The following is a 12,292-nucleotide window of genomic DNA, read 5'->3' on the forward strand; positions in this document are numbered from 1 at the left end:
GGCGCAGGCGGGCCAGGGCGCCACCGATGCCAGGAAGGTGCCAAGCGTGCGTGTGAGGCCTCGGACAAGCAAGCCTGGCCGTGAGCTACATGCCAAGCGCACTGTGAGCTCGTGACTGAAGTCACTGACGAAGATCGACACTGAATTCTGAATTTAACTGAATATGACTAGAACAGTGCATGCAAGGTGTTCGACAGAATGATCCAGGCATGTAGGGAGTTTTCCTTGAGCTGGTTTTTGGTGGAGGGACCTCTCATTGCACCTAGAGGCTGCCTAAATATTTGTGGAATTTTTGGAGATGTATAGATATGAATTTCACCAAATTTGGCAAATCTGGTCCAAACTTGCAGTGAGTGCAATTTGAAAATTTTGAACAGGAGAAGAGTGGATCAAGATGATTCTGGGTTGTGGGTACAAAGGACTATCCAGGGGTGTTGAGATGAGGTCAAAAATCAAAAGCATTAAAGCACTTGCTTTGCAATCCACCTAGGCTCAAAAGTATAGACAGAATTATTTTGGGAGGAGAAATAGTTGGAATAAAATCCAAAAATGGATTTTATTAGTTTTGACAGAATGTTTGGGTTGAACTAAAGTGGGAGGAAAGGTTTTTGGGAAAGATTTCACCATAGGAAGCATGGTGAAATTTTTGAAGGGATCAAAACCACAAAGAGCCCAAAACTAAAAGGGTTTTCATTTTAAAAGAAACCAAATCCAAGAAAAGGATTTTTGAGAGGGCAAACTTAGAAGATGGTTTTTAGGAAGGGTTTAAATGACATTCTTTCAAACCAAGCAAGGTTCTTTCTGAAAACAAAAAAAATCACAAAAATCTTGGAGTGTCACACTGGGCATCCCGGTGACCAACCATTTTTCTCGTGAATGAGGAGTGGAGTCCACTCCTCTTGAGAATAACCGCCTAACATGGAAGATAAGGGCAGCCCTAGTTGAACATGAGCTGCTCGAGCATACAAAACAATATTTCATTTGAAGGTTTGGAGTTTGGCACATACAAATTTACTTGGAACGGCAGGTAGATACCGCATATAGGAAGGTATAGTGGACTCATATGGAACAACTTTGGGGTTTAAGGAGTTTGGATGCACAAGCAGTATTCCCGCTTAGTACAGGTGAAGGCTAGCAAAAGACTGGGAAGCGACCAACTGAGAGAGCGACAACAGTCGTAAACATGCATTAAAATTAATTTACACCGAATACAAGCATGAGTAGGATATAATCTACCATGAACATAAATATCATGAAGGCTATGTTGATTTGATTCAGCTACATGCGTGAACATGTGCCAAGTCTAGTCACTCAATTCATTGAAAGGAGGATACCATCCCATCATACCACATCATAATCATTCTAATAGCATGTTGGCACGCAAGGTAAACCATTATAACTCATAGCTAATCAATCATGGCACAAGCAACTATAATCTCTAAATGTCATTGCAAATATGTTTACTTCATAATAGCTAACTCAGGAACGATGAATCATCATATTTACAAAAACAAGAGAGGTCAAGTTCATACCAGCTTTTCTCATCCCAATAAGTCCATCATATATCATCATTATTGCCTTTCACTTGCACGACCGAACGATGTGTATAATAATAAGAGTGCACGTGCATTGGACTAAGCTAGAATCTGCAAGCATTCAACTCAAGAGAGAAGACAAGTAATATGGGCTCTAAGTTAAATAAACATTCATGCATATAGGAGCCACTAAGCATTTTCAATATGGTCTTCTCGACCCCCAAAGAAAGGAAAAGAAATAAAAACTATTTACGCGGGAAAGCTCCCAACAAACAAAAGAAGAACGGGAAATATTTTTAGGTTTTCTTTTTAATTACTACAAAAAAGAAATAAACTACTACTATTTTTTTTGTTTTTTCTTAAGGTTTATCAAACACACAAGAAGAAAGCAGGAAAAAGAAAATAAACTAGCATGGATATTACAGTGAAACAGTATGAGCACCGACATCTAGCAATGAGTGTGTGTGAACATAAATGTAATGTCGGTGGGAAAGACGTACTCCCCCAAGCTTAGGCTTTTGGCCTAAGTTGGTCTATTGCCAGGGATAGCCTGGCGGATACCCGTAGGTGAAGCTGGGGTCATACTGTGATGCAGCTACTATCGCCGCCTGAGCTGTAGCGTGGCGTCGAGCAGCCTCCGCTCTCCTCTCGTACTCATCCGCCTCCTCTCTGGTAATAATATATCTTCCTTTTGTCTGAAAATCAAAGAAGGCAGGAGCAGGAAGAGCAATATGGACTACATGACGTTTGTTAAAGATTGGTCGATACTGGAGAGGTGGTTCAGTCCTCTCAACAAACTGGTGGGAAACCATAGAATCAAAATCTAAATAAGAAGGGGGTAACTCCATATCACCCTCACGAATGTCTATCTCAAGAAAATTAGCTAAGCGGGTTGCATAAATTCCTCCAAAGAAATCTCCGTTATGTCTATTCTGATGCAACCTATGAGCTACAATGGCTCCCATATGATAAGATTGGTCTCCTAACACAGCACTCCTGAGAATGCTGAGATCAGGGACACACATGTGACATGCTTCATCCTTAGCATTTATGCATCTACCTATAAAGAGAGCAAAATAATGTATAGCAGGAAAGTGAATGCTTCCTAAAGTGGCTTGTGTTATATCTCTAGATTCCCCCACGGTTATTCTAGAAAGAAAGTCTCTATATTCAGATTTAGGGGGATCCCTGACACTACCCCATGATGGAGTTTGCAAGCAGAAGTGAAATCCTCTAAGTCCATGGTATAAGATTTGTCATAAAGGTCAAACATGACTGAAGGAGAATTACGCGAAGATGAAAACTCAAACCTCCTCACAAATGAACTTGTGAGATCATGATACTGGGGGCATTTGTCAGCTTCAAAGTCCTCAAGACCGGCGTTGCGCAAATATGCGCTAAATTATTCTTTGATTCCCACTTGATTCATAAATTTTTCCGAAGGCCATTCACAGGGCCTCACAGGAGCGTCTCTTGGTGGTTCCTCGTCAGCATCACGTATTGCAAGTCTAGGACCTTGCTTCCTTGAAGGACCACCTTGGAACATCCTCCTAAACATATTGTTTCCTATGAAAAATTTCTGAAATTTTTAGTAACTTCAAATAAAAGTGAACCAACTTCAATAAAATTGATAGTAACAACTCCCACAAGTGCCTAGAGCCTATATCAAGCATTAAAACTACTTGGAACCATATAAATTTGACATGCAAGCTCAAGAACATGGTCACCTATGCAACACAAATTTGCAATGAATAAAGCACTAGAACAAAAACTAATTGGACCATTGGAGGAGTCACATACCAAGGAACAATCTCCCTAAGCAGTTTTGCGAGAGGTGCTTTGAGCAAAGAGATCGAAAATCACAGCAACGGGGGCTGGAACTCGTGCTTGAGTTGGTTTTTCGTGTTTGTGTGAGACAGAGGAAGAAGATGGGTGCAGGGATAAGTGGAGGAGGGCCACCGTGGGCCCACGAGGTAGGGGGGCGTGCACAGGGGGTAGGGCGCATCCTCCACCCTCGTGACCAGGTGGCAGCTCCCCCCGCGGTGATTTTTGCACAGTAAATCCTCAAATATTCCCGAAAAATCATATTAAATTGGCATGGCATTCTGAGGACTTTTATTTTCGGGATATTTTTATATTGCACGGATAAGTCAGGAAACAGACAGAAAAATACTATTTTACTTTATTTCTACTAAATAACAAAAAATGTAAAGAGGGTACATAAGGTTGTGCTTCTAATTTCATCCATCTCATGCTCATAAAAAAGAATCCACTAACAAGGTTGATCAAGTCTTGTTAACAAACTCATTCCGATAATCATGGAACCGGAGAAATTTCGAATAGCACTAAGTTACCTCAACAGGGATATGAAAATCCCCAACAATAAGAATATCATACTTTTTCTTGACAGTAGGGAGAGGAAATTCAAAACCTCCAAATATAATCGATGGAATTTTTCCAATATAGTTGATACTATAAACTTGAGAATGTTTCCTTGGGAAGTGTACCGTGTGCTCATTGCCATTAACATGAAAAGTGACATTGCCTTTGTTGCAATCAATAACAGCCCCTGCAGTATTAAGAAAAGGTCTTCCAAGAATAATAGACATACTATCATCCTCGGGAATATCAAGAATAACAAAGTCCGTTGAAATAGTAACGTTTGCAACCACAACAGGCACATCCTCACAAATACCGACAGGTATAGCGGTTGATTTATCAGCCATTTGCAAAGATATTTCAGTAGGTGTCAACTTATTCAAGTCAAGTCTACGATATAAAGAGAGAGGCATAACACTGACACCGGCTCCAAGATCACATAAAGCAGTTTTAACATAATTTCTCTTAATGGAGCATGGTATAGTAGGTACTCCGGGATCTCCAAGTTTCTTTGGTATTCCACCCTTAAAAGTATAATTAGCAAGCATGGTGGAAATTTCGGTTTCAGGTATCTTTCTTTTATTAGTAATGATATCCTTCATATACTTAGCATACGGATTTGTTTTGAGCACATCAGTTAATCGCATACGCAAAAAGATGGGTCTAATCATTTCGGCAAAGCGCTCAAAATCCTCATCATCCTTTTTCTTGGATGGTTTTGGAGGAAAAGGCATGGGTTTCTGAACCCATGGTTCCCTTTCTTTACCATGTTTCCTAGCAACGAAGTCTCTTTTATCATAATGTTGATCCTTTGATTGTGGGTTATCAAGATCAACAGTAGGTTCAACTTCTACATCATTATCATTACTAGGTTGAGCATCAACATGAACATCATCATTAACATTTTCACTAGGTTCATGTTCATCACCCGATTGTGTTTCAGCATCAGACATAGAGATATCATTTGGATTCTCAGGTGGTTCAGCAATAGGTTCACTAGAAGTTTGCAAAGTCCTATCATTTTTCTTTTTCTTCCTCTTAGAAGAACTAGGTACATCAATATTATTTCTCTGAGAATCTTGCTCGATTCTCTTAGGGTGGCCTTCAGGATACAAAGGTTCCTGAGTTATTCTACCAGTTCTAGTAGCCATTCTAACAGCATAATCATTTTTCTTACTATTCATTTCATCAAGCACTTCTTTCTGAGCTTTAAGTACTTGTTCTACTTGAGTGGTAACCATAGAAGCATGTTTGCTAACAAGTTTAAGTTCACCTCTAATATCAGCCATATAGTCACCCAAGCGTTTAATCATAAAGGTATTCTGTTTTAATTGTCTACCAAAATAAGCATTAAAGTCATCTTTCTTAAACATAAAGTCATCAAACTCATCCAAGCACTGACTAGCAATTTTAGTAGGAGGAACTTCAGCTTTATCATATCTATAGAGAGAATTTACCTTTACTACCTGTGTTGGGATATTGGGAGGTTCTTCAGTAAATAAGTAATTGAGATCATATACTTCTTGAACAGGTGGTAAATTAAGGCCATGTATTTCTTCAGTAGGAGGTAAATTCTTAACATCTTCAGCTTTAATACCTTTTTCTTTCATAGATTTCTTTGCCTCTTGCATATCTTCGGGACTGAGAAATAGAACACCTCTCTTCTTCGGAGTTGGTTTAGGAATAGGCTCAGTAATTGGCTCAGGAGCTGGCTCAGGACGTGGCTCGGGAGATGCCCAATTATTTTCATTTGTCAACATATTATTCAATAGAATTTTAGCTTCATCCGGTGTTCTTTCCCTGAAAAGAGAACCAACACAACTATCCAGGTAATCTCTGGAAGCATCAGTTAGTCCATTATAAAAGATATCAAGTATTTCAGGTTTCTTAAGAGGATGATCAGACAAAGCATTAAGTAACTTGAGAAGCCTCCCCCAAGCTTGTGGGAGACTCTCTTCTTCAATTTGCACGAAGTTGTATATTTCCCTCAAAGCAGCTTGTTTCTTATGAGCAGGGAAATATTTAGCAGAGAAGTAATAAATCATATCCTGGGGACTTTGCACACAACCAGGATCAAGAGAATTAAACCATATCTTAGCATCACCCTTTAATCAGAAAGGAAATATTTTGAGTAAATAAAGGTAGCACGATCTCTCATTATTAGTAAACAGGGAAGCTATATCATTTAACTTAGTAAGATGTGCCACAACAGTTTCAGATTCATAACCATAGAAAGGATCAGATTCAACCAAAGTAATTATATCTGGATCAACAGAAAAATCATAATAATCCTTATCGGGAACACAGATAGGTGAAGTAGCAAAAGCAGGGTCGGGTCTCATTCTATCTCTAAGAGATTCTTTACTCCACTTAACTAGCAACCTCTTAAGTTCATATCTATCATGGCAAGCAAAAATAGCTGCAGAAGATTCCGCATCAAAAAGATAACCCTCAGGAATAGCAGGCATATTCTCATCATCACTATCATCATCGTATTCAGATTCAATAATTTCTCTTTCTCTAGACCTAGCAATTTGCTCATCGAGGAATTCACCGAGGGGCACAATAGTATCAAGCATAGAAGTAGTTTCATCATAAGTATCATGCATAGCAGAAGTGGCATCATCAATAACATACGACATATCAGAATTCATAGTAGTAGCAGGTTTAGGTGTCGCTAGCTTACTTATAACAGAAGGAGAATCTAGTGCAAGGCTAGACGGCAGTTCCTTACCCCCCCCCTCGTAGTTGAGGGCAAAATAGTAGTTCGATCGTCTTTCAAGTTCTTCATAGTATCCAGCAGATATAAATCCCAAGTGACTCAAAGAATAGAGCTATGCTGCCCGGCAACGGTGCCAGAAAAAGGTCTTGATAACCCACAAGTATAGGGGATCGCAACAGTTTTCGAGGGTAGAGTATTCAACCCAAATTTATTGATTCGACACAAGGGGAGCCAAAGAATATTCTCAAGTATTAGCAGCCGAGTTGTCAATTCAACCACACCTGGAAACTTAGTATCTGCAGCAAAGTGTTTAGTAGCAAAGTAATATGATAGTGGTGGTAACGGTAACAAAAGTAAAGACAACAAAAGTAATGTTTTTGGTATTATGTAGTGATTGTAACAGTAGCAACGGAAAAGTAAATAAGCGAGAACCAGTATATGGAAACCTCGTAGGCACCGGATAAGTGATGGATAATTATGCCGGATGTGGTTCATCATGTAACAGTCATAACATAGGGTGACACGGAACTAGCTCCAATTCATCAATGTAATATAGGCATGTATTCCGTATATAGTCATACGTGCTTATGGAAAAGAACTTGCATGACATCTTTTGTCCTACCCTCCCATGGCAGCGGGGTCCTATTGGAAACTAAGGGATATTAAGGCCTCCTTTTAATAGAGAACCGGAACAAAGCATTAGCACATAGTGAATACATGAACTCCTCAAACTATGGTCATCACCGGGAGTGGTCCCAATTATTGTCACTTCGGGGTTGCCGGATCATAACACATAGTAGGTGACTATAGACTTGCAAGATAGGATCAAGAACACACATATATTCATGAAAACATAATAGGTTCAGATCTGAAATCATGGCACTCGGGCCCTAGTGACAAGCATTAAGCATAGCAAAGTCATAACAACATCAATCTCAGAACATAATGGATACTAGGGATCAAACCCTAACAAAACTAACTCGATTACATGATAAATCTCATCCAACCCATCACCGTCCAGCAAGCCTACGATGGAATTACTCACGCACAGCGGTGAGCATCATGAAATTGGTGATGGAGGATGGTTGATGATGACGACGACGACGAATCCCCCTCTCCGGAGCCCCGAACGGACCCCAGATCAGCCCTCCCGAGAGAGATTAGGGCTTGGCGGCGGCTCCGTATCGTAAAACACGATGATTTCTTTTCTCTAAATTTTTTCTCCCCGAAAGCCAATATATAGAGTTGGAGTTGGCGGCGGAGGGCCAACAGGGGGCCCACAAGGTAGGGGGCATGCCCCCCACCCTCGTGGACAGGGTGTGGGCCCCCTGGTCTTCATCTTTGGCGAGGATTTTTTATTGTTTTTTCTAAGGTGTTCCGTGGAGTTTCAGGTCATTCCGAGAACTTTTATTTTCTACACATAAAACAACACCATGGCAATTCTGCTGAAAACAGCGCCAGTCCGAGTTAGTTCCATTCAAATCATACAAGTTAGAGTCCAAAACAAGGGCAAAAGTGTTTGGAAAAGTAGATACGACGGAGACGTATCAGTGATGACCGCGTGAACGATGCACCTTTTAGTCCTCTACACACACCGGCCGAAGGGATCCGGCTGGATCTGTGACCAGCGGTGAGCAGAGAGAAAATGTCACTACCGCTATCTTGTTTATATCTGGAGAGGATGAGAGAATGATGAGAGCAACCCTAGTAAAGCAAGCGCTCAGGCCCCTGCGTCCATATATAGTGGAGTGATTATCTTTTTTCTCTCCACAACAAGCGTTTCAATTTGTGTACGTGGCATTAAAGAAAAGAAACTCTCTATTTAAGGTGACTACTGTACGACTCCTACTTACTACTAGTAGTACTACAGTATTGTTCACTTGTGCTCCCCGCCCCTCCATTCATTGAACAACCCCACGGATGAATAAACATACAGTAAGTACTGTATTTATATAGAATAGAACGAACAAGCTCGAACTATTTTTGCGTAGTTAAAAGTTGAGGGCGGGGCTTTTCCCGGGCAGTACGCGCGGCAGTTTTCGGGTAGGCGGTTTGACAGAGAGGCGAGGAGGGTGAGCGAGTGGCAGATTCTCAAACATACTGCTGGAAAGGTCGGGCTATGCGATTTGACAGCGCATTACTGCTGGAAAGACTTGTGATATGACCACTCACTATAGTCATGAATTACTGGCGCTTCGACCGGGGTGATGCCCCCCTCCCGTTCCGCGCTCTAATCTGGTGCATGACACGTCAACCCGGATGCTGGCTCTCCCACATGTCGGAGTAGTAAGAAGGAGCAAAGAATGATGCGGTATATACTAGTACTACTACTACCCAGGTCGGAGGAGTGCGAACCACGGCAGCCCAGTGAACCAGCAGTGCGAACCACGGCAGCCCAGTGAACCAGCAGTTCGAACCACGGTAGCCCAGTGAACCAGCAGTAGAAAACAATGTGGTGATATGGCCATAAAAAACAATGTGCTACGGTCCACACTGTAGCATGTAAAGTAACACTCCTCTTTGTTTGGATCCCTGAGTTAGAGCTAGTTTGGGTTGAAATAGCCTCAAATTATCGAAACAAGAGGGGTTAGTTTGAGCTAGTTTGCTCTAACCCAGCTAAAAAAACTAGCCCGATGGAGAGGTTCTAATTTGGTTAGTTATCCTCGGGCCCACCAAAAAAGAACTAAAAAAATTTCCCATGCCCGCATGAGATCACTCCCCCCCCCCTCTCGCACGACTCCTCTCTGTTCCCCATAGGGCCGCCCGCCCAAGCACCGCTCGCCCTCTCTCTCCTCCGACCGCCCTCTCCTTCCGTCCTCCGCCGCCCTACTCCGGCTGCCCTCTCCCTTCGGCCTTCGAAGGTCGCCCTGCTCCCCCTTCACCAGTCTTTTTCTCCCTCTGTCGTGCGCGGCGGCGGCGCATCTACCAGGGAGGTCGCGAGAGGGTGAGTTTGTTCGTTCCTTCTCTGTCTCACGGTCATATCATTGATCTTGCTTGCTCTAGCGCTAATTCTGATTTGGAAAAGTAGATCCTGATCAAACTTGGTATAGATTTGTGGTGCATGCATGGAATTGTTTGATGCTGCTTGAGGAGGTAAGAAATCTTTCTAGAGGCCCAATGATTCAGTTCACCTTTCTAGGTATTTCAATTTCAGGCTTGCATTATTTCTAGAGGCCCAAAGATTCAGTTCACCTTTCTAGGTATTTTAGTTTCAGGCTTGAGTTATTTCTAGAGGCCCAAAGATTCAGTTCACCTTTCTAAGTATTTCAATTTCAGGCTTGCATTATTTCCAGAGGCCCAAAGATTCAGTTCACCTTTCTAGGTATTTCAGTTTCAGGCTTGCATTATTTCTAGAGACCCAAAGATCCAGTTCACCTTTCTAGGTATTTCAATTTCAGGCTTGCATTATTTCTAGAGGCCCAAAGATTCGGTTCACCTTTCTAGGTATTTTAGTTACAGGCTTGCATTATTTCTATATGCCCAAAGATTAAGTTCCCAGTCGGCAGCAAGCAGCCCTGCTACCGATGCCGGTGTCGACCTCAACTCGGAAGGGCCGACGTCGGAGGGGTTCCCGGGGCTTGGGCTCTACAGAGCCTTCCTCCAGAGCGACGATGGCGAGCTCCTCCCTCGGTGCGTGAGGGGCTCCGGGCTCCCTCCCTATCGTGAATGACTTCCATGATGAGTTAGCTCATGCTTTGTTCATGAAGTGTTTTTTTTATTTTGTGAAGCTTGATTGATGACTTGTATGTTTAAGTGGGATATCTCATTTGTATGGACAAAGTAAAAATTATCATGTTTTGCATGCTTGATTTGTATAGATGGTTCGTTTATGTCAATTGTGAGCGGGAGGAGGCCACAGAAGAGTCGGCCACACCAAATCCGGCAGGAAATAGGGTCCAAAGTAGTCAAATGATTGAGAAAGAGCATTTATTGTCAATCTAACCCTGCCATCCATACACCTCTTTGGTTTAGAGTTAGTTCAGGGTTAGAATCTAACTCTAACCTCTAACTGAGTTAGAGTTCTCCTCGTCTCGGTTCATCGCCATCATACTTTCCCCATTCCTGTGTTTTTGGTATCCTGCGAATCAAACAGGCCCTTTTTTGCGGGAGAAATCAAAGAGGCCCTTAGACTGGTTTAGGTCCGGTCATTTTTTATAAACGTGTTATGTCCAAAATTTAATGAACGTGCTCCGGTTTCCACGAAAATAATTCGGTTTCATGTAGTAATTCATTCATTTATTTATTCTTCTACGGGGGGTTTGCATGTAATTCATGAGGTCTGAAATGTAAAGTACCCCGGCATATGCTCCGAGTCATGCATGCACCACGATCCAGATGCTCTATGTCCCACATGTCGGCAAATGGGAGCACGTGGAAATAGCCTAGGAGTACATATAGGAGGATAAATGCATGAAAAAATATGTACTGTGAAGCATAGCCGTGGTTCAAAAAGGAGACCTAAAGTGATGACAGCTATAGGTCGCACGCATCCAACTAGTGGTACTAGACATACGACTAATTTTTCCCTAAAAAAAGAGGCACGAGTGCTCAGTACTCCTATTCTAGAAACACGAGTCCCATCTGACAACAGCGTCCGTGCTACAGCTAGCTCTCCTTCCCCGTTTCTCTCTTCTAATTCTAAACTCGGCCGACGCCCGGTGGGCGGGGTGGGTTTGCTCAACTGCGGCCCCACCTCACAGTGAAAACATTACGACTGGAATAAAAATGCCATATACTCCCTCCGTTCCTAAATATAAGCCTTTTCAGATACTATTTCAAATGGAATACAGCATACAGATGTATGTAGACATAGTTTAGAGTGTAGATTCACTATTTTTTTATTATGCATGTCAGATATTGTACACAATCGTACTGAACATGTAGAGAAAAAGAGAAGACCGTTGCGTGGGAATATAATGTCATGCAGACGCCGCTCCATCGTGGGCGAAGTGCTCCCCCTCCTGCATTTCTAGATTGTATTCCAGAGGAAGATAACTGTTCAGATGGAGATTCGGAAGGAGCTGACCACGCCTGTTTACCACCTGAGGTGTTTGCTCTAACCTGGCATGCTGATGTTGGTCATATCATGCATATGGCGCCTTGCATTTCTTACATTATACATCTTATATGTCATCAGCTTTGTTTAGATTTGCTTTGTGTGAATGCCACCTGTTTGGTTTCTATATCATACTCCCACCATTCCTAAATATTTGTCTTTTTAGAGATTTCAACAAGTAACTACATATGGAACAAAATGAGTGAATCTACACTCTAAAATATGTCTATATACATCTGTATGTGGTAGTCCATTTGAAATCTCTAAAAAAGACAAATATTTAGGAACGGAGGGAGTATATGGGAATTATGCAATGCCATCTTCTTTAGCCAGGCATCATATACGTGAATCATGCAATGCCATCCTGTTTAGCCAGTCATCATATATATGAATTGTATTGTGCCATATTTTTTTCCATAATGTATTCCATTTGTCAACAATGTTTATACATTCATCTACTCTTCCTGTGCATCAGCCATTTGAGTCGGTCATGGGAAAATCTGGAGTGAAAACAAGGTCTTCTGAGTAGTCAGTGCTACCTGTCAATGCAGATTTCTTGCCGGTTACAGATAGCTCCTCAGAGGAGGATTCAGAGACAGA

The sequence above is a fragment of the Triticum dicoccoides genome, chromosome 1B (assembly GCF_002162155.2).
Source record: "Triticum dicoccoides isolate Atlit2015 ecotype Zavitan chromosome 1B, WEW_v2.0, whole genome shotgun sequence".
NCBI classification, from domain to species: Eukaryota; Viridiplantae; Streptophyta; class Magnoliopsida; order Poales; family Poaceae; genus Triticum; species Triticum dicoccoides.